Source organism: Salmo salar, chromosome 13 (genome assembly GCF_965601325.2).
Source record: "Salmo salar chromosome 13, fSalSal1, whole genome shotgun sequence".
Classification (NCBI taxonomy): Eukaryota; Metazoa; Chordata; class Actinopteri; order Salmoniformes; family Salmonidae; genus Salmo; species Salmo salar.
In genome coordinates this window covers 72,314,292-72,332,739 of record NC_138303.1, presented here as the reverse complement: position 1 = coordinate 72,332,739, position 18,448 = coordinate 72,314,292, and the positions used below count along the sequence as shown (strand labels likewise).

Sequence of the window (18,448 nt, the reverse complement as noted above, 5' to 3'; positions counted from 1 at the left end):
TGATACAAATATTAATTTCCACAAAGTTTGCTGCTTCAGTGTCTTTAGATATTTTTGTCAGATGTTACGATGGAATACTGAAGTATAATTACAAGCATTTCATAAGTGTCAAAGGCTTATATTGACAATTACATGAAGTTGATGCAGAGAGTCAATATTTGCAGTGTTGACCCTTCTTTTTCAAGACCTCTGCAATCCGGCTTGGCATGCTGTAATTAACTTCTGGGCCACATCCTGACTGAAGGCAGCCCATTCTTGCATAATCAATGCTTGGAGTTTGTCAAAATTTGTGGGTTATTGTTTGTCCACCCGCCTCTTGAGGATTGACCACAAGTTCTCAATGGGATTAAGGTCTGGGGAGTTTCCTGGCCATGGACCCAAAATATCAATGTTTTGTTCCCCAAGCCACTTAGTTATCACGTTTGCCTTATGGCAAGGTGCTCCATCAAGCTGGAAAAGGCATTGTTCGTCACCAAACTGTTCCTGGATGGTTGGGAGAAGTTGCTCTCGGATGTGTTGGTACCATTCTTTATTCATGGCTGTGTTTAGGCAAAATTGTGAGTGAGCCCACTCCCTTGGCTGAGAAGCAACCCCACACATGAATGGTCTCAGGATGCTTTACTGTTGGCATGACACAGGACTGATGGTAGCGCTCACCTAGTCTTCTCCGGACAAGCTTTTTTCCAGATGCCCCAAACAATCGGAAAGGGGATTCATCAGAGAAAATGACTTTACCCCAGTCCTCTGCAGTCCAATCCCTGTACCTTTTGCAGAATATCAGTCTGTTGAAACTGCTATACTCTGTGAGTATAACAGAACTCATATGGCAGGCAAAAACCTGAGAAGATTTCATGCAGGAAGTGGCCTGTCTGACAAGGTGTCGTTCTTCTTGCCTCTGTTTATTGAAGACTGAGGATCTCTGCTATAACGTGACACTTCCTACGGCTCCAATAGGCTCTCAGAAGGCGGCAAAAAGCTGAATTGTGGCTTTGCAGGCTCTGGTTGAAAAAAGGTAGCGGGTTTGGGTAGTGGCTGGTTACAGTACTTTGAGACTCAGGCGCGTGCCCGCGTCGACCGAATGCTTTGTTTTCTTTCCTCTGTTTACCGAAACGCAGATTCCCGGTCGGAATATTATCGCTTTTTTACGAGAAAAATTGCATAAAAATTGATTTTAAACAGCGGTTGACATGCTTCGAAGTACGGTAATGGAATATTTACAATATTTTTGTCACGAATTGCGCCATGCTCGTGACCCTTATTTACACTTCGGATAGTGTCTTGAACGCACGAACAAAACGCCGCTATTTGGATATAACGATGGATTATTTTGGACCAAACCAACATTTGTTATTGAAGTAGCAGTCCTGGGAGTGCATTCTGACGAAGAACATCAAAGGTAATCAAACTTTTGTAATAGTAAATCTGACTTTGGTCAGGGCTAAACTTGGTGGGTGTCTAAATAGCTAGCCGTGATGGCTGGGCTATCTACTGAGAATATTGCAAAATGTGCTTTCACCGAAAAGCTATTTTAAAATTGGACACCTCGATTGCACAAAGGAGTTCTGTATCTATAATCTTAAAATAATTATGTTTTTTGTGAACGTTTATCGTGAGTAATTTAGTAAATTCACCGGAGGTTTGCGGGGGGTATGCTAGTTCTGAACGTCACATGCTAATGTAAAAAGCTGGTTTTTGATATAAATATTAACTTGATTGAACAAAACATGCATGTATTGTATAACATAATGTCCTAGGTGTGTCATCTGATGAAGATCATCAAAGGTTAGTGCTGCATTTAGCTGTCTTCTGGGTTTTTGTGACATTCTATGCTAGCTTGAAAAATGGGTGTCTGATTATTTCTGTCTGGGTACTCTGCTGACATAATCTAATGTTTTGCTTTCGTTGTAAAGCCTTTTTGAAATCGGACAGTGTGGTTAGATTAACGAGAGTCTTGTCTTTAAAATGGTGTAAAATAGTCATATGTTTGAGAAATTGAAGTAATAGCATTTCTAAGGTATTTGAAAATCGCGCCACGGGATTACACTGGCTGTTGCGTAGGTGGGACGATTACGTCCCGCCTTGCCCAGAGAGGTTAACATTGTCAACGAATCAGCTGAGCAGCCAGACTTGTTTTTGAATGAATTTTTCAATTCATCATCGCTCCAGGGGCTCTAACAGATCTCAAATCAAATTGTATTTGTCACTGCTAGCGGTCATCAGCGAACCTTTAGCTCGGAAAGCTCTCGCCATTTTGTACAACGCGACTCAAACCAGAGCATACCGAACCTATTTTCTCTCCATATCCCCAAATTCCTACCGCAAGCTCTGAACCTTTTCACCTGGATCATCGCAGCTAGCTAGCTGCTGTCCGAGTGACTACTCCTGGCTAACGTCTGTCCCGAAGCAAGCACCAATTAGCTTGGAGCTAGCCCATGATAGGCCCATTCTCCCAGCTAGCTGAAAAGGCCCATCAGCCACTCCTGGGCTACAATACCCGGACCCCTTCTACTGAAGGTACGGGGCACGGAACCCCGCCGATCCTTCACAACTGGACTACGACATAACCTGCTCAAGAGGGTACTCAACTGGCCCCTACATCGTGACGTCCCCTGAATGCCCATCTGCTAGCTGCGGCCCACTAGCTGTCTAGAGCATATCGGACTGTTAGCTGAATAGATCCATCGGCCAACTTCTTGGGCCACTATACCTATTTTGCCAATTGGACTTGGACCCCTCTGCTACTCGGAACCCTACTAATCCATCACGACTGGTCTAACGACATCACCGCACGCGGAGGCTAAAACAGACTTTCCTCCGTCGAGACGTCCCTCTAAGGCCCTTCTGCTAGCCCCGGCCTGCTAGCTGTCTGAATCGCCATGTCTCCAGCCAGCCCAACCACTCACTGGACCCCAATGATCACCCGGCTACGCATGCCTCTCCCTAATATCAATAATCCTTGTACATTACTGTCCTGGTTAGTGATTATTATCTTATTTCACTGTAGAGCCTCTAGCCCTGCTCAATATGCCTTAACCAACCATTTAGTTCCACCTCCCACATATGTGGTGACATCACCTGGTTTAAACTTCTCTAGAGACAATATCTCTCTCATCATTACTCAATGCCTAGGTTTACCTCCGATGTACACACATCCTACCATACCTTTGTCTGTACATTATGCCTTGAATATATTCTATCGCGCCCAGAAACCTGCTCCTTTTACTCTATGTTCCGAACGTACTAGACGACTAGTTCTGATAGCCTTTAGCCGTACCCTTATCCTACTCCTCCTCTGTTCCTCTGGTGATGTAGAGGTTAATCCAGGCCCTGCAGTGCCTAGCTCCACTCCTACTCCCCAGGTGCTCTCATTTGTTGATTTCTGTAACCGTAAAAGCCTTGGTATCATGCATGTTAACCTGTTGGGGCTAGGGGGCAGTATTTTCACGGCTGGATAAAAAAAACGTACCCGATTTCATCTGGTTACTAATCCTACCCAGTAACTAGAATATGCATATACTTATTATATATGGATAGAAAACACCCTAAAGTTTCTAAAACTGTTTGAATGGTGTCTGTGAGTATAACAGAACTCATTTGGCAGGCAAAACCCTGAGACATTTTCTGACAGGAAGTGGATACCTGATGTGTTGAATGACCTTTAAGCCTATGCCATTGAAACACACAGGGGTTGATTAATGTTTTGGCACTTCCTATTGCTTCCACTAGATGTCACCAGCCTTTACAAAGTGTTTTGAGTCTTTTACTGTGAGATCTGACCGAACAAGAGCCATGGAACGGTGATGGCCGATTAGACTCTGGCGCGCGAGTTCATGTTGGGTACCCTCGTTCCAATACGTTATAAAAGAGAATGCATTCGTCCACCTTGAATATTATTCATGTTCTGGTTAAAAAAGGCACTAATGATTTATGCTATACAACGTTTGACATGTTTGAACGAACGTAAATATATTTTTCCCCCTCGTTCATGACGAGAAGTCCGGCTGGCTTAGATCATGTGCTAACAACACGGAGCTTTTTGGATATAAATGATGAGCTTTTTTGAACAAAACTACATTCGTTATGGACCTGGGATTCCTGGAAGTGACATCTGATGAAGAGAATCAAAGGTAATGGATTATTTACATAGTATTTTCGATTTTAGATCTCTCCAACATGGCCGTTTGTCTGTATAGCAAAGCATATTTTTCTGGGCGCAGTGCTCAGATTATTGCAAAGTGTGATTTCCCAGTAAGGTTATTTTTAAATCTGGCAAGTTGATTGCGTTCAAGAGATGTAAATCTATAATTCTTTAAATGACAATATAATATTTTACCAATGTTTTCTAATTTTAATTATTTAATTTGTGGTGCTGACTTGACTGCCGGTTATTGGAGGGAAACGATTTCCTCAACATCAATGCCATAGTAAAACGCTGTTTTTGGATATAAATATGAACTTGATAGAACTAAAAATGCATGCATTGTCTAACATAATGTCCTAGGAGTGTCATCTGATGGAGATGGTAAAAGGTTAGTGCATCATTTTAGCTGGTTTTATGGTTTGGTGACGCCCGTCTTTGAATTGACAAAACATTACACACAGCTATTGTCAATGTACTCTCCTAACATAATCTAACTTTATGCTTTCGCCGTAAAACCTTTTTGAAATCGGACAACGTGGTTAGATTAAGGAGATGTTTATCTTTCAAAGGGTGTAAGATAGTTGTATGTTTGAAAAATTTGAATTTTGATATTTATTTGGTTTCAAATTTGCCGCTCTTGAAATGCACCTGCTGTTGATAGGGTGCACCACGGGTGGCACGCTAGCGTCTCACATAGCCCCAAGAAGTTAACATTAGAAGCTTTCTCCCTAAGTTTGTTTTATTCACTGCTTTAGCACACTAAGCCAACCTGGATGTCTTAGCCGTGTCTGAATTCTGGCTTAGGAAGACAAAAAAAAAAACTGAAAAGTCCATCCCTAACTGTAACATTTTCTGACAAGAAATGCCAAAGGGGGCGGTGTTGAAATCTACTGCAGAGATAGCCTGCAGAGTTCTGTATTACTATCCAGGTCTGTACCCAAACAATTCGAGCTTCTACTTTTTTAATAATTTTTTCAGAAACAAGTCTCACTGTTGCTGCTTGCTATAGACCACCGTCTGCCCCCAGCTGTGCTCTGGACACCATATGTGAACTCATTGCCCCCCATCTATCTTCAGAGCTCGTGCTGCTAGGTGACCTAAACTGGGACATGCTTAACACCCCAGCCATCCTACAATCTAAGCTTGATGCCCTCAATCTCAAACAAATTATCAATGATATCATCCTAACCAATTTGCCTTCTAAATACACCTCTGCTGTTTCAACCAAGATCTCAGCGATCACTGCCTCATTGCCTGCATCTGTAATTGGTCTGGGGTCAAACGAACACCCCTCATCACTGTCAAACGCTCCCTAAAACACTTCAGCGAGCAGGCCGTTCTATTCGACCTGGCCCGGGTATCCTGGAAGGATATTGATCTCATCCCGTCAGTAGAGAATGCGTGGTTAAATAAGCATGCCCCATTCAAAAAAATGTAGAACCAGGAACAGATATAGCCCTTGGTTCTCTCCAGACCAGACCTCCGCCCTTGACCAGCACAAAAACATCCTGTGGCGTTCTGCATTAGCATCAAATAGCCCCCATGATATGCAACTTTTCAGGTTAGTTAGGAACCAATATACACAGGCAGTTAGGAAAGCTAAGGCTAGCTATTTCAAGCAGAAATTTGCATCCTGTAGCACAAACTCAAAAATGTTCTGGGACACTAAAATCCATGGAGAATAGGAGCACCTCCTCCCAGCTGCCCACTGCACTGAGGCTAGGAAACACTGTCACCGCCGATAAATCCACTATAATTGAGAATTTCAATAAGCATTTCTCAACGGCTGGCCATGCTTTCCACCTGGCTACCCCGATCAACAGCCCTCCACCCCCCACAGCAACTCGCCCAAGCCTCCCGTATTTCTCCTTCTGTATACCTCTGGCCCTTCTTTGGACACTGTGTCAACTAACCTCCAGACGACCTTCAATGCCACACAACTCTCTTTCCGTGGCTTCCAACTGCTCTTAAATGCAAGTAAAACTAAATGCATGCTCTTCAACCGATCGCTGCCCGCTCCTGCCCGCCCGACTAGTATCACTACTCTGGATGGTTCTGACCTAGAATATGTGGACAACTACAAATACCTAGGTGTCTGGTTAGATTGTAAACCCCCCTTCCAGACTCACATTAAGCATCTCCAATCTAAAATAAAATCTAGAATCGGCTTCCTATTTCGCAACAAAGCATCCTTCACTCATGCTGCCAAACATACCCTCGTAAAACTGACCCTCCTACCGATCCTCGACTTCGGCGATGTCATCTATAAAATAGCCTCGAACACTCTACTCAACAAATTAGATGCAGACTATCACAGTGCCATCCATTTTGTCACCAAAGCCCCATATACTACCCACCACTGCGACCTGTGCGCTCTCGTTGGCTGGCCCTCGCTTCATACTCGTCGCCAAACCCACTTGCTCCAGGGCATCTACAAGTCTCTGCTAGGTAAAGCCCCGCCTTAGCTCACTGGTCACCATAGCAGCACCCACCTGTAGCACGCGATCCAGCAGGTATCTCTCACTGGTCACCCCCAAAGTCAGTTCTTCCTTTGGCTGCCTTTCCTTCCAGCTCTCTGCTGCCAATGACTGGAATGAACTGCAAAAATCACTGTTGGAGACTCATAACTCCCTCAGTAGCTTTAAGCCCCAGCTGTCAGAGCAGCTCGCAGATCACTGCACCTGTACATAGCCCATCTGTAAATAGCCCATCCAACTACCTCATCCCCATACTGTATTTATTTAATTATCTCGCTCCTTTGCACCCCAGTATCTCTACTTGCACATTCATCTTCTGCACATTCCACCATTCCAGTGTTTAATTGCTATATTGTAATTACTTCGCCACCATGACCTATTTATTGCCTTACCTCCCTCATTTGCACATACTGTATATAGACTTTTTCTACTGTATGTTTGTTTATTTCATGTGTAACTCTGTGTTGTTGCTTGGGTCAAACTGCTTTGCTTTATCTTGGCCAGGTCGCAGTCGCAAATGAGAACCTATCTGGTTAAATAAAGGTGACATAATTATTATTATTTTTAAACATCTTTACTAACGCTGCAGATATTTGCTTTAAAGCAGTATCCAAATCCATAGGATGTAGTGATCACAATATAAAAGTCATATCTAGGAAAACCAAAGTTTCAAAGGTTAGGCCTAATATAGTGTATAAGAAGTCACAATAAGTTTTGTAGTGATTCATACGTTGATGATGTAAAGAATATTTGCTGGTCTGTGGTGTGTAATGAGGAGCAACCAGACACTGCACTTGAAGCATTTATGAAACTACTTATTCCAGTTACTAATAAGCACGCACCCATTAAGAAAATGTAAACTGATTAAACCTCCTTGGATTGATGAGGAATTGAAAAACTGTATGGCTGAGAGGGATGAGGCAAAATGTCTGGCAATTAAGTCTGGCAGCACAACTGATTGGCAAACGTACTGTAAATTAAGAAAGCATGTGACTAAACTAAATAAAAAGAAGAAACTACTTGTTGTTGTCTATCAACAATGACAAGCCACCGGGGTCTGACAACTTGGATGGGAAACTACTGTGGATAATAGCGAACAATATTGCCACTCCTATTTGCTATATCTTCAATTTAAGCCTGCTAGAGAGCGTGTGCCCTCAGGCCTGGAGGAAGCTAAAGTCATTCCGCTACCCAAGAATAGTAAAGCCCCCTTTACTGGCTCAAATAGCCAACCAATCAGCCGGTTACCAACTCTTAGTAAACTTCTGGAAAAAATTGTGTTTGACCAGATACAATGCTATTTCACAGTAAACAAATTGACAGAATTTCAGTATGCTTATAGGGAAGGACACTCAACAAGCACAGCACTTACACAAATGACTGATGATCAGCTGAGAGAAATTGATTGATAAAATGATTGTGGGGGCTGTCTTGTTAGACTTCAGTGCAGCTTTTGACATTATCGATCAGTCTGCTGCTGGAAAAACTTGTGTTATGGCTTTACACCCCTGGCTATAATGTGGATGAAGAGTTACTTGTCAAACAGAACACAGAGGGTGTTCTTTAATGGAAGCCTCTCAAATATAATCCAGTTAGAATCAGGAATTCCCCAGGGCAGCTGTTTAGACCCATTGCTTTTCTCCAACTTTTACTAACGACATGCCACTAACTGAGTAAAGCCAGAGTGTGTATGTATGCAGATGACTCAACACTATACACGTCAGCTACTCCAGCGACTGAAATGACTGCACCACTCAACAAAGAGCTGCAGTTAGTTTCAGAGTGGGTGGCAAGGAATAAGTTAGCCCTAAATATTTCTAAAACTAAAAGCATTGTATTTGGAAAAACACTCAACTAAACCTCAACTAAATCTTGTAATAAATCATGTGGAAATTGAGCAAGTTGAGATGACTAAACTACTTGGAGTAACCCTAGATTGTAAACTGTCATGGTCAAAACATATTGATGCAGTAGTCGCTAAAATGGGGAGAAGTCTGTCTATAATAAAGCGATGCTCTGCCTTCTTAACAACACTATCAACAAGGCAGGTCCTTCAGGCAGGGGCGGAAATCCCGGGGGACACACGACCCCCCCACCCTGGGAAAAATATGATTTGTCCCCCCCAATATATCACTGAAACATAACTATGTAATTTAAATAATATTAATAATATGCAATGAAAGCAATTGTGCTGATTATAGACACTTAATAGCGCGTTTTTAAGTTTCAAAAGATTGCAACCCCCCCCACCCTTTGCCTCACAATGGTTTGATCCACTGCCAGTTCCTTAGCTTGCACATAACTGCCGTGAGGTTCATCCAGTCAATCGCGCACACACACACTAGCTGAATATGCAGAGCTAGCGCGCAAATATTAACTATTAAGCTAGCTAGTACCTATTCCATTTATGTGGCGTTGTCAAAGATGGAATCAGCATGCAGATGATGTAAGTTAGTGCTTCAAAGTCCCTGTGATAAGGTTAGCGATAAACTGAAGTCCAAACTGAACAGAACTACACTCTCTTCTACCATTGTCTTAAATATATTTAATGGTCTCGTTGCAAAAGCTAAATTGTCGCAAGTGAACTTTTAATTTATTTTATTTCACCTTTATTTAACCCGGGTAGCATAGATTATAGCAAACACCACTGAAACTGAATTGGTGCTCGCTAGCTTTGCAAATTTGGCTATTGTTGAAAGCCAGCCAATATGAAACAAACTATTAAAATTACAAAAGGTTGCAGCCTATGTTGTGTAAATGGTGAACTCATACAGCTGTCAACTCTTGTCATTTTAATCATTTTCACATTTGCTAGCTACCTTTTAGATCGAAGCCCAAATAGAATGATAAAAGATATGATAGAAGCCCATCTCCTACTGTAAATGACCTACACACTGTGTGTGTGTGTGTGTGTGTGTGTGTGTGTGTGTGTGTGTGTGTGTGTGTGTGTGTGTGTGTAGCCAGCCAGCCAGCTACAAAAATGGCAGAAAAATAAAAGACGCACATCAGAGTATTTTTCAATACACCAAAACGCATAGTAAGAACCCTAGTAGCCTAATATCTCAAAGACTAGTTGATAAAATGTTCATAAGAAAGAAATGAAATTCTAATGGAAATGTTACACAATGATGTCATTGGGCAGAGCAGGCAACAGATGGCACACAGACAGCAGAGTTGGGGACAGATATGCAGGGACAGACTGGCAGAGACAGGGAGTCTCAGGTAAGTTTGTTGAGTCTTTGTTTGGCAACATTATGAAAGGTTCAATTTTTTTGACTTGTAAAATAGGAACATAATTGGAAAATGCCATGGATACCCCCACACTCAACTTAAACTGGTGACCTGAACTAAGATTTGTTAAAGGCAATGGTATTGCTGTTGTGATTAGTTGTGTAGTTTTGGGTACCGGTAGTTAGGAGTACGGCAAACACCTTATTTATTTGGTTCCTCAATATACATTTACCATATTACAATGTAGGCTATGTGTTACAGCACTACTTTTGGTGTCCCCCTCAGGAATTGCTCTTGAGAAAATTTCATGTAATTGTCCCCTCCAAAGTTGATATCAGATTTTCGCCCCTGCCTACAGGCCCTAGTTTTGTCACACCTTGACTACTGTTCAGCCGTGTGGTCAGGTGCCACAAAAAAAGGACTTAGGAAAATTGCAATTGGCTCAGAACAGGGCAGCACGGCTAACATACATGTCAATCTCTCCTGGCTGAAAGTGGAGGAGAGATTGACTTCATCCCTACTTTTATTTATGAGAGGTATTGACATGTTGAATGCACCGAGCTGTCTGTCTAAACTACTGGCACACAGCTCGGACACCCATGCAAACCCCACAAGAGGTCTCTTCACAGTCCCCAAGTCCAGAACAGACTATGTGAGGCACACAGTACTACATAGAGCTATGACTACATGGAACTCTATTCCACATCAAGTAACTGACGCAATCAGTAAAATTAGATTTAAAAAAACATTTAAAAAAAACACCTTATGGAACAGCAGGGACTGTGAAGGAACACAAACATTGGCACAGACACATGCACACACACGATAACATACACATGGATTTAGTACTGTAGATATGCGGTAGTGGTGGAGTAGGGGCCTGAGGGCACACAGTGTGTCGTGAAATTTGTGAATATATTGTAATATTTTTAAAATTGTATAAAACTGCCTTAATTTTGCTGGACCCCAGGAAGAGTAATGGGAATTCATAAATACAAATATAGGTCCTGGATGGCAGGAAGCACGGCCGCGGTGAGGGGCTGTACACACACTACCCTCTGTACTACCTTGCGGTCGCAGGCAGAGCAGTTGCCATACCAGGAAGTGATGCAACCCATCAGGATGCCCTCAATGGTGCAGCTGTAGAACCTTTTGAGGATCGGAGGACCCATGACAAATCTTACTGGTAATGTCCTCATTACCAGTAAAACCCATTTCTTTCACTTACTTGGTGTGCTGTTTCGTTGTTCATTTGTTCACTCATTTCATTCTCAACCAGGATTTCTATGGAACGCAGTTTGGGTCTTTGCATGTCAAATAACACTGTTTGACATGTCAAATAAGCTTGTTGACCAATCAGGACCTGAATATGACTGCACGTCACATAATAATTCAGTGCTGGTCATAAAAGATAGCTAGCTCGTGGATGCAAACAATGTTCTTCACCAAAAACATAGCTTCTAAAACAGATTGTTGGTTTGCTATCATTAGCTAGCTAACTATATAGCTAGGTGTCATAATCTAAAATAACCCTAATTTATAAGACAGTTCTTATTTGATTAATGGCGGTCGGACCCATCTATGTGAAGCTAGCCACAATAAGGATTAGCCACAATGCTGGACTTTGAGGACAGCCTTCAAAATAAAAGTGTCATTGACAGTGATGCAAATTCATAAAAATAGCAGAATTGTGTCATAATTGAATAGATCATGCTAAATGAGGTTGGAACGTTATAAAAAAAAAATCAACAAGACAATTATTTGTTAATTTGACAAATCTGTTTAAATCACACCGGTGTATTATACTTTAGAATTGCATTGGGGGCATACTTATTTCACTGTACAGCCTTACCTATTGATTGTGGATCAATGACATGGGGTATCAGTCTACTCAGTGACACCCAGAGAACTTTAACATAGTAGCTCTTATTGCGGGACTCTGAAACTGTGAATTGTGCCACATTTTGTCAATTTATGTGTATTGAACAGTATTCCTGAGGAAAAACAATACTGCGTGGATGTTTTGGAGTCTGATAACTCTGAGGACAACGTTGGGAAACAAATATATTGGGTATTGAGTAGACTGTTACCACATTTCATTGATCCCCAATCCTTAGGTAAAGCTGTACAGTGCAATATGAATGCCAATAAACACAATAGGTTGACTGGGGAGGTGATTTCACACAGTCACAGTCCCGCGATAAGAGCTACAACGCTAATATTTGTGTAAACTCTTCACAGTTGTATTCTGTGGTTGTCACCGAGTAGACTGATAACCCATTTCATTGCATCACATTCCAACCTTGTTTAACATTATCTAGTCTAAATATGGCATGATTCCACCAATTGTAACCTGCATCACTTTCAAATAGGTACTTTTATTTTGAAGGCAACCCGCAAATTCCACTTTTGTCCTTATTGTGGCTAGCTTCACAACACATAACCCGGTCAGGTCGAACCTCACCAGCCAGATGAAGCTAGCTGGCTGCTTATAAGGTTAGCTTTGGGCAACAGGGTTAAGCAGCTGGCTAGTTATTTATTTTCATGAACTGAAGTTCAATTTCAATAGGTGATCAACAAGTGGCAACCTAGCTAATACTTACGCACACGGATTCCTAAATCATTGCTAAGAATAATGAAAATGACTGCTGTTTCTACTGGTCATTGTTTTCGGGCTGGTTGTATTGGTGGTAGCTAGGTACCAAGCTAAAGCTAGCTAGCTACCCCAGAAGCTGCGGTCGAACAAATAATGCTTTATTACCAACGCGGTATTGTAACACCGTGTGTGGCCGGTGTTTGCAAACTTTTTTGTACAGCTTTGACAGTGCTACTGATAGTAGTGGCGGCGCTTGACTTGCACATGCAAATTCAGAACACACAACATTCTATAATAGAACTGTGTTATTTGACTTGCCAAATTAAAAGCTTATTTAACACGTCAAATAGTGTTATTGTCAAAGTGTTATTTGACATGTACCTTTTTTGACACGCAAAGACCCAAATGGCGTTCCATAGTATGTCGTGAAGCTAATAGCAGTGACACTATTACTGAATAACTCCAGCAGGGAAACATCTGAACAATAGCGCACTTGGCAACTTTAGTGTGTACCGGTGCTTGACCAGTTGCAAAACATCAACCACGACAGAGAACAGTTGATTGTCAAGGGCAATGAATTCCATTATCTTGGCGTTAATGTATTTCGCCTTTGAGTTCTCTCGCTGAAATTCTCTCTCTTCCAAATGACTGCTCGATCCACACAGCAGACATTATGGGCTAGGTTAGGAATGCTGTGTTGCACGTGTAGTGCAACATTTTACGTGGCATCATTACATCATGTACCTACGTTATACAGATATGCACGTCGGCGTTAAACTAGACATCGGGCCGATACCGATGTTGGCATTTTTAGCTAATATCGTCCGATTCCGATATGTTCACCGATATATCGTGCATTCCTAATAATTAATGCCATTGTTCAGCCACGACTCGGTGAATCATAAGATATTACAGTTTTTAAGGTCCCGTTGGTAGGATATGTGCTTTTAGTTCGTCCCATTTATTTTCAAGCGAGTGTACATTGGCTAACAGTACGGATGGTAAAGGCAGATAAGCCACTCTTTGCCTGATCCTCACAAGCCACCCCGATCTCCTTCGGCGAACTCTCCGTCTCTTTCTCCTGCGAATGACGGGGATGAGTGCCTGTTCGGGTGAGTAATCGCTGTTCTGATGTCCAGAAACTCTTTTCAGTCATAAGAGACGGAAGCAGCAACATTATGTACAAAATAGTTTGTTTCTTAACAGATGCATGTTTGTCACCAATTGGCAAGAATAATTTTACATATTCAACAAAAGAGTCTTGAGAAAACATTTTGTATGATCTCTTATAAATAAACTTTAGGTCCTGCCTTTGGTACTTTGGCTTTCCTTGTTATTGCCACAATGTTATGGTCACTATAGCCAATGGGAACAGATATTGCTTTGGAGCAAAGCCCTGCAGCATTAGTGAAGATATAATCAATACAAGTAGATTTCACAGATCCAACACTTTTGGTATAGACTAGTTGGTTGAGTGATACCCTGGGCCATGTTACAGGCATGAGTCAAATTAAGAAGCTTCCTCTTGAGAGCACAACTAGATGATAACCGGTCACTGGTCAGGTCACCAAGAAAATACATGTTTCTGTTAGCATTAGAGACCTTGTCTAACATCACACAGGAGTACACTGGGTCAAGCTGGTATGATAGTTCTAAAAAGAGACATAAGCAAGTGAGTCTGGTGAAAGGGAAATACTGGAGAGGAAGAGACCATTTTCCAATGATTTTCACAGGAGACTTGACTTTCTAAACACTTGCCAGAGCTTAGGACAAATGTCGTAGCATCCTCCTATCCCCATTCACCTCTAAGTGTGTGAGTGATGAAGGCATTACCTGAAGGTGTTGCTGTCCCACAGTTGACCCTTTAGAAGGGAGTGGGATGGAGTCCAAACCAGAGACAGAACGCCTTCAGACAGAGGGATTACTAATATCCTGGCAGATATTAATGAAGAAAAAAAGGGAACATAAATAAATGACAGACTTATTCCATCAGTGTGGTGAGTTAAGACAACCAGAAATCAGACAAGCCCAAATGGGCATTTTCCCACATTTGCCCGCAGCAGGCCAGGTAGGCTACTTCTATGCATGCTCAGCCGTGCACACTCCCTCAACAAGACAGATAAACCATGCTCATATGGAGAACACCAAACAAAAAGACAATGAACAATTTACAAAATTCGTAAATTATGGTTATGAAATAAACAAAAACTTGTTTCTCACAAGTGTGTCAAATTGTGAACTCTGCAAACAACGTTTCCACTTCGAGAATGAAAACGGTAAATGGCTGTACGCCTAATAAGTAATAGAAGTTAATGTAACCAAATGACGTTAACGGGACAAACACACAATCAAAGGGCAAACAATTCACACAATAATTGCGCATTAATTGGCGGAAGACATTTTTTTGGGGGGGGGGGTGAGAGTGCATTCTGGAGAGACGCGCCTATTGTCTAAACACCCCTCCCGTTCTTGTCTCAACATAAAAAAATGATACTCAAGACACATTATCTTTTGTTTCCTTTTTTCTATCTTCATTGTGTGTGTGTGTGTGTGTGTGTGTGTGTGTTTTTTAATGTCTGTCAAGTTATTGTTTAGTGCTAAATGTAATTCAATTGCATTGTTATATCGTGACAGGAAACAAACTTTAATTACAAAAAACAGAATGACATTATCTTCACACATATTTTTGATACTTTTAACTGATAGCCAAAACTCAATAATCAGCTAGGCCGATTGCCACACACACTGCCTATGAAAAACTTTAAGCCATTTCTCTCCTGTTCTATTGGTTTTCATATCAACTTTTTCTGGCTGTCCAGAAGCCAAAGGCACACTCCAAGTCATATTAGCAACCCATAGCTGTTGCATCTTCAGATTCACCCTCTTTCTAGTTTCTAACAGAGATTTTCATCTGCCATATACCGCTTGCATCAGATACGCTGTTAATAATGGTGTTCTCCCATGAATTGCATTTTGGTAAATGTTTGAAAATTGTTTTATGGGCTGCTTCAGTAGAGGAGTTGCATGTTCTGTTAAGATGAATTACCATAATCTACATGTGTTTTCTGTCATTCTGAACACTGGGTGGACACCCTTATGGATTATGCACCCAATGAATATGGATCCGGTAAATTTATCAGACAGGTAAACTAAAATCTTCCCTGTCACTTTATCCGGCACCACATTTTCCAAACAGAAATCCTGCTTCCCTTCGTACTGTAAAAAAAATGCACACCTTCCCACCCTCAAAAGCTGGACTCAAAAATAATGACTACCACCATAAATAACTAGCAACCGTTTTTATAAATGTGGACAACGGTTTTACCACGTCAGCATGGTTTAGTGGCAAAGTCAATGCCACGCAGGTCTAACAGGCCAGAAGGTTGAGGGTTTGGCGACCACCAAAGCTAAGTTCACGCTCCCTGCCTGTGTCATTACACTACGATCAGAGCCGGCTACAGTCAATGAGCAGCTAGGGGGAAATCAGATTTAACATTTTGATGCTATATTTATATAAAATATACGCAACAAAATTTCCCACCAACAGGTTTCTGTGCCAATGCACCACACACAACCAATAGGCAACGCATAACTGCATACGGATTACCGACTTGGAGCTCTTATCACGGTTTGATGATCATCTCGACAAACAGAAAATACATCCCTCCCTACTTAGTAGTGAATGATTGTCAATCCAATCTCCGAATGTCATTAAGCTTTTGTGTTTTGTAACATAAGTCTGTTTCCATTAAATCGAATGGCCGTTGCGCAGTTTGGATGCTTGAATTATATTAGAGTGGAGTGGATGAACATGAGCAGGTAATCTACAGGACACTTTTGAAGTAGCCTAATCAGATTCGGCATGGCCGATTAATTAATGCCGATTTCAAGTTCATAACAATCGGTAATTGGCCTTTTTGGATGCCGATTATGGCCGATTACATTGCAATCCATGAGGAAACTGCGTGGCAGGCTGACCACCTGTTACGCAAGTGCAGCGTCAAAAGGACCTTGTGGATGCAATGAGCCAAGGTAAGTTGCTAGCTAGCATTAAACTTATCTTGTAAAAAAAAAAAATCAATCTTCACATAATGACTAGTTAACCTAGTAATAGCATCAACCATGTGTAGTTAACTAGCTTGTCCTGTGTTGCATATACTGTAATTTCCGGACTATAAGCCGCAACTTTTTTCCCACGCTTTGAACGTCGCGGCTTAAACAATGACGCGACTAATATATGGATTTTTCCTGCTTTCAATTTTTTTTTGCAAAAAAAACACATTCTGTGACGTGCTCAGTTTTTTGGCGGCATGAAGCTTTCATTAGACCAATGAAATTGCCGAACGGGTTAAGGTCAAACAACTTTTTGTTTACTGTTTAGATTAAATCGAGCGCTCTCAAACTTCCCATCATTCTGATTACGGTAGTCATTTTGTCACCCTCATCATGGCAAAGACACGGAGAAATGCATATGATGCAGCTTTCAAGTTGAAGGCGATTTATCTGGCTGTTGGAAAAGGAAATAGAGCTGCTGCACGGGAGCTTGGTCTTAATGAGTCGATGATAAGACGTTGGAAACAGCAGCGGGAGGAATTGAAAAGACAACTAAAGCTTACTGCAGATTTTTTATTTTTTGTTACAAGCCGTGTTTCGTTAAAGCCTATTTATTTTTGTTATAAGCCGTGTTTCGTTAAAGCCTATTTATATATGTTACAAGCTGTGTTTTGTTAAAGCCTGTGTAAAGTTCATTTGTTTCAATGTACCGGAAGACACCTGCGGCTTATAGACGTGCGGCTTATTTATGTTCAAAATAATATATACATCTATATATTTTTTTTTTTTATTCAGTGGGTGCGGCTTATATTCAGGTGCACTCAATAGTCCGGAAATTACGGTAATCAATGCGGTGCCTGTTAATTTATCATCGAATCACAGCCTACTTCAACTTCGCCCAACGGGTGATGATTTAACAAAAGCGCATTTGCGAAAAAAAGCACATTCGTTGCAAAAAATATACCTAACCATAAACATCAATGCCTTTCTGAAAATCAATACACAGATGTAAAAAAAATTATAAACCTGCATATTTAGTTAAACATAAATGCATGTTAGCAGGCAATATTAACTAGGGAAATTGTGTCACTTCTCTTGCGTTCAGTGCAAGCAGAGTCAGGGTATATGCAACAGTTTGGGCCGCCTGGCTCGTTGCGAACTGTGTTTCTTCCTAACAAAGACCTTAATTAATATTTGTCATAATTTTATATAATTATGCCATAACATTTAAGGTTGTGCAATGTAACAGCAATATTTAGACTTAGGGTTGCCACCCGTTCGATAAAATATGGAACGGTTCCGTATTTCACTGAAAGAACAAACGTTTTGTTTTCAAAATGATAGTTTACGGATTTGACCATATTAATGACCAAAGGCTACTATTTCTGTGTGTTTATTATAATTAAGTCTATGATTTGATAGAGCAGTCTGAGCGGTGGTAGGCCGCAGCACGTTCGTAAGCATTCATTCAAACAGCACTTTACTGCAAGCGCTGTTTATGACTTCAAGCCTATCAACTCCCGAGATTAGGCTGGCAATACAATTGTGCCTATAAGAACATCCAATAGTCAAAGGTATATGAAATACAAATGGTATAGAGAAAAATAGCTGACGCGTAATAATTCCTATAATAACTACAACCTAAAACTTCTTAACTGGGAATATTGAAGAACTGGGAATATTGAACAACCAGCTTTTCACATGTTTCCATGTTCTGAGCAAGGAACTTAAACGTTAGCTTTTTTACATGGCACATATTGCACTTTTACTTTCTTCTCCAACACTGTTTTTGCATTATTTAAACCAAATTGAAACAGATTCATTATCTATTTGAAACTAAATACATTTTATGTATTATATTAAGTTAAAATAAAAGGGTTCATTGTTCATTCAGTATTGTTGCAATTGTCATTATTACAAATATATATAAAAATCGTCCGATTAATCGGT

General features: G+C 41.1%; 1 protein-coding gene across 4 annotated transcripts in view; it reads right to left on the bottom strand.

Annotated features, from left to right (window-relative positions):
- arhgap32b (Rho GTPase activating protein 32b) overlaps window positions 1-18,448 on the bottom strand; it is a 246,867-nt gene that overhangs the window by 202,226 nt on the left and 26,193 nt on the right. Inside the window, exon 2 of one of the 4 annotated variants that reach the window (XM_082960293.1) lies at window positions 14,279-14,377. The exons of the other annotated variants lie outside the window; for them this stretch is intronic. The gene's annotated coding sequence lies outside the window, so the exon portion shown is untranslated. The remainder of the gene's footprint in view (window positions 1-14,278; window positions 14,378-18,448) is intronic. 4 annotated transcript variants of the gene reach the window in all.